Raw genomic sequence first — 5784 nt, forward strand, 5'->3', positions numbered from 1 at the left:
CCTTTTGGCTCTGTTTATCCAGAGCACCCTGAGTAACACACATACCACCACCTTTTGTAGAATTTTGCTGCTGCAGGTAATTCTCAGATTTGGATCTCTCTAAATGATTAAGGGGCTTAGCCTCAGTACAAATTTCAGGAAGTCACTCTGGTTTCTTCCACTTCTTTTACTCATAAATGTGGACTAAGAAAGTAAATTGTAAAAGTAAAACTACTTTTCATCCTTTCAGCTGCATTTAACTCAGAACTACTATGAGACTAAAATATCCTGAATGCATACAAATTACCATAAAGCCAAGCTTTAATAACATTAACCAATTAGATAGAAATATTCAAGTGAATTGAGGACAAGAGCAATCAGACCAAGAATGCAGATAAAACCACACTATACTTTCCACTGATTTCTCTACCATTCACAGAGGGCACCCCTATGGCCATATAAAACATACCTGGATTATTTCTAAAGAACTTCCAATATGAATTTAGACAACGTCCAAATCTAAATAAAAAGTGGTGGGAGAATTGTTGAATTCTAGTGATGAACCTGCAATTGTGACAAGGTTACTATCCATATTCCACATCCATAATCTGTCCCAATTCTGTGAACAATAGTCTGAGTTTGTTTGCACCATTGATGAAATAATCTGGCAGAAACAATGACCCTGAAATAACTGACAAAAACATCGAGCAAATAGTAAACACATTGTGAAGCAACTCTGTTAATTCTACTTAAATGATGCCATGTCTCCTTCATTAAACATATTTCAAGGGAAAAGGACATGAGGTGTTTCACTGGCTTACCTGATCATTATAAATCACCACATATAGCAATCCTATATGTTAAAAGGATTGTACAACTGCATCGACACACGGTAATCTTTGCTGGCTGCCTCTAGGGCAGTTAGCTCTACTGGTTCCTGCTGCACTCATCCACGTGAGCCTGCTTTTAAACCAATCAAAGAGAAAACAAGAACCAGCTGGGGCAATAGAACCCTACAATCCCCTGCAGAAGTGATCTGGGAGACGGCCCTTTCCCCATCAACAAGATTGTTCTAATTTATTTATTTATTGGGGTGACATTGGTCAACATGAACAAAGAGGTTTCAGGTGTGGGTTTCTATGTTACAAGATCTGTATATTGCACTGTGCCCACCACCCAAAGACAAATCTGTCACTATATATTAGGACCCCCTTCTCTTCCCATTCCCTTCTCTCTGGCAATCACCACATGGCTGTTTGTGTTCACGAGTTTCAGGTTTATATCCCACATATGAGTGAAATCATATGGTTCTTGGCCTTTTCTGACTGACTGACCTCATTTAGCATAATGTCTTCCAGGTCCATCCATGTTGCAAATGGTGCTATTTCATCCTTTCCTATGGCTGAGTAGTAGTCCATTGTGTAATGTACTACATCTTCTTTATCTATTGTAGCAACCCCTCTTCTGAATATATATACCGAAAAACTCAAATTCATGTATTCCCAAAGACATATGCACCCCTATGTTCATTGCAGCATTATTCACGTTGGCCAAGACATGGAAGTGGTTCTAATTGAAGCCTTCATTGCCAAGCACCATTTCCAGCCTCCCATGAGGCACTCAAATAGTCCTCTGGAGCAGCGGTCGCCAACTGGTGGTCCGCGGGGGTGAGGTCTGAAAGGTTGGCGACCATTGCCCTGGAGGACTGTGTAAGACTCTGGCTGACAAACAAGGATGTAAATTCCCCTGAGTACCTATTCCTGGAAGAAGGGGATGTGGAAGGTGGGTATTCATCGTTTTTCCCTTTAAATCTTTGCATGCCCTCACTCATCAGACACTGAACTTGATCATGGGATGCAACAGTAAATCAGATACAAGGCCTGTCCTCAAGGAGCTTCCAGTCTGAGTGTGAAACCAAATAATTACAACCAAACTACAAGTGAGACATATACACAGGTCATTTGGAACTCAGAAGATGTTAAAATCTCTGAGGAGAGGGGGAAAAAGACATCCTTGCGGAGAAGAACTACTGAGCCAAGTTCAAATTTTTAAAAATCTGCTGATTCCTGTTTTTTTCCTAGCCCATATTGACTCCTGTTTAACATTGCACCAGCTTAACCAACTGTCCATTCACTTTATAAAACAGATGCACAGTGGGTACTGAGCAGTCACAGTGTGTCAGCTAATTAGGGACGCTAGTACACCCACATGTCGCTGCTTCCCCTATGTTAGTTGTACGTTTACCAAGAGTCAATTGTGTTTGTTCCCAAGCCTGTTTATATCTGTTGTAATTGGAATGGGGATTGAGGTTGGCAGAATAATGCCACCAAAGATGTTCACACTCTAATCCTCAGAATTTAGGAATATGCGGTACCTTGTGTGGCAACAGGGATTTTGCATGTGATTAAAGTTAAGAATTTGGGAGTAGACTGGATTGCCCAGGTGTGCCCAATCTAATCACACAAATCCTTTTAAGAGAACTTTCTGCCTGCGTCCTTCAGAGAGAAATGTGATGGTGGGAAGACCTCAGAGCGCAACTAGCTTTAAAGATGCAGAAAATGGTCCTGAGCCAAGGAATGCGGGCCGCCTCTAGACACTGGAAAAGGTAAGCACACAGATGCTCCTCTGGAGTCTCCAGAAAGAAACGTTAGGCCAGTGAAACCTGTGGCAGACCTCTGGCCGACAGAACTGTAAAATACGGCATTCGTGTTGATTGAAGCTACTGAATTTGTGTTGAGTATTACAGCAACAACAGAACAGTAATATTAGGATTAAAGGACCCCCCACCCCCACCCCCCTCCCCACACACCTTGCCTTGTCGCAGCCTCTGTGCTTGTCTGTGTATGAAGGGAAGTCTGCACCGGTGGCCTTCCATGCTGCCCCTGGGGCCGTGACCAAGACGCCCGAGTCTTTCCTGGTCAGATCCCACATACCCTGGAAAATGGAAGGCTGGTCTCTAAACTTCATTTTTGATCAGATTTGCTAGATCAGAGCCTGCCTATATTTCTTAGGTGGGAATGACAGGGCTGTGGACTAAGTTACAAGGAATGGAAAGCTTAAAAATGAGTCATACTTCAGACTCCCCACACTGACAGCCTATGAATGTACAAAAAATTAGGGGAGGATGTGAGAGAGTGAGAAGAGCACGATGTCTGGAAATAGGCAGGACTGAGTTTAGTTCCTGGAAGAAATCACTTAACTTGGTTGGCAAAACAGAAATAAAAATGCCTAGTTCAGAGAGCTGTGAAGATCAATAATGCGGGTAACTCTCCAGGCGGCGCACATTTAATGCATTCCTCACTGTTGATCTTACCCACCACTTGCAACGTGTGCGGCTGCTTTTTTTTTAAAGGACCAAAAAGGGTATTTTATTAATGCATAGCTGACATGCAATATTAGTTCTGAGTGTACAACATAGTGATTCAACGTTCATATTTTTTATAAGTGTGGTCCCCACAGTAAGTCTAGTTACCATCTGTCACCATGCAAAATTATTACTATAATACTGACTATTTTGTTTCTTGGACCCAGTGCTACAGTAGGCCTCACTCAGACCTGCCACACTCAGGTCTTCACATTTTTGTTCACATGTACTGCCTCATTTGATCTTGACTGTATCTTGAGAGGTAGGCAGAGTAAGCTTTATTGTTTTACAGAGGCAGAGACAGGTGTGAAAAGATGAGGCGATTTGTAGTTGATTAAGTGGCAAAGAAAAGTTGAGAAGGCAAACACGATGGTACTCATGCCACTGTCTCCCTGCTAAATGTCTTTTGATCCTGTCTCTGGTTTCCATATGCAGCGTGGTTCTTTCTATTTGTGGGGCCTCCCAGCAGGACCCTTCGTGCTGTTTCGTTTGAGGTAGTGTCATGCTATTCCTTTTCCCACACTTCTCAGACAGCCAGCCTCCCGCTTCCCTGTGCGGTGTCTAACCTTCTATCTTAGCCTTAGCTGCCCACAACACAAATCCTCCCACCTGGGTTGTGTAAGAAAGACACTGTGTCCAAGCTGCTGGGCAGGGTCTGGAGAATGGAAGTATTTTTTTTCCTTCATTTAACAGATTTGCTAGATCAGAGCCTGCCTATATTTCTTAAATTTTTTTTTTAAAGATACATATTGAACCCAGCCAGTGTGGCTCAGTGGTTGAGCATTGACATATGAACCAGTAGATCATGGTTTGATTCCCGGCCAGGGCATATGCCTGGGTTGCAGACTCAATCCCTAGTGCGGGGCGTGCAGGAGGCAGCTGATCAATGATTCTTTCTCATTATTGATGTTTCTATGTCTTCCTCTCCCTCTCTGAAATCAGTAAAAATATATTTTTAACATCCTTACATATTGAAATAGTACCTATTAGGCAGAACACAGGCGTGCAAATTGGAGATGGTGGGAAAAAAAGAAAAGGAGGGAAAATATTTGATCTTCCATTTAGAATTGTGTGCTTGCTGTAGGTTGGCAATAGTGGTTAGAGCTGATAAGAGTTTTCAAGTTTGTAGCCCCATAAACAAGTGTGACCATCACCCTCAGCACTCCACGGGTCTATAGAAAGGTCTGAGGGTAGATATATGTGTGGTTGCTTCGGTTTCCCCAAGAGGGATCACTTTTCAGGATGCCAGTCAGAATATAGTCTATAGGTACAACATCAACGTTTAAATGGCCACCTTCTGCCCTTGCCTCTCTGGAGGCAGTCTCCGTGCTTTATGTGCAATGATTTCAGCAATGTGTTATAAATATGCATAGATAGACACGTCCTTAGAGGCCTCCAGGTGCAAAACTCTTATGTATTCCTTATGGCCAAACCTGATGTGTTTCTATTCTCAAGGCTAATGGAGCTCTTAAGAACTGCTATTGAGTGTGAGATTAGAATTTGGACCAGAAGGGCCACCTATCTCAGTCCTTTGTTCCTCCTGCTTTCACAGCCCATGTTGGGGGAAGTGGAAAGAAGAGAAGGAGATAAGAGTGAGGACTAGCATCTAGTGAGTGCCGACTTCCTGGCCCGACACTGCGGGTACTTCTCACACAGTTCAGGGAGGTGTGCCGTGCTTTCGGCCCCAGGAACATTTGCTCACGTCTGGAGATCTTTTTGGTTGTCACAGTCAGGGGAGGAGTGCTATTGGCATCTAGTGGGAGGAGGCCAGGGATGCTGCTCAACATCCTACAATGCACAGGACAGGACCACAGCAAAGGATTATCCTGCCCCAAAGTCAATTGTACTGACATTGAGAAGCCCTGACCTGTAAGAATCAGTCTCATTATTGGCAACTCACTGGCCTTCATTTCTTTAATTTTTTCTTTTTCCCGGCTGTTACATTTTTTAACAAACTGACCCAAGGATTCAGTATCATTCCATCGCTAAAATAATTATAATAGTTAACATTAATTGAAGACTTACTATGTTCCAGATATTAACCCTTTAATTTACTCCTCAGAACAGTCCTATGACACAGGTATTGTTATTTTCATCCCCATTTTACAGATACAGAAACTTATAAAGGTTATATAAAGTATTACCCAGTTAGCAGAGGGTAGAGTCAAGATTCACATTCAAGCAAGAACTATTCCAGAGCCCACGTCCTTAATAGCCATGCATGCCAATTTCTCAAGGCTTCTCTTGCCTCTGTAAAAGAAGTCAATGTGGATAGCCAGTTAGCCTGGAGGTCAAATCACCCCAGGTATTCCCGATATCAATCAAGGCTTAACTGCAACAAGACTTCGAACAAATACCACTAGGGGGTGCACCAAGAAAAGATAAAAAAATGCGGAGACAAAGAAACAGGACGGAAATGTCAGAATTGGAAGATATAGAGT

This window comes from Myotis davidii, unplaced genomic scaffold (assembly GCF_000327345.1).
Source record: "Myotis davidii unplaced genomic scaffold, ASM32734v1 scaffold1421, whole genome shotgun sequence".
NCBI classification, from domain to species: Eukaryota; Metazoa; Chordata; class Mammalia; order Chiroptera; family Vespertilionidae; genus Myotis; species Myotis davidii.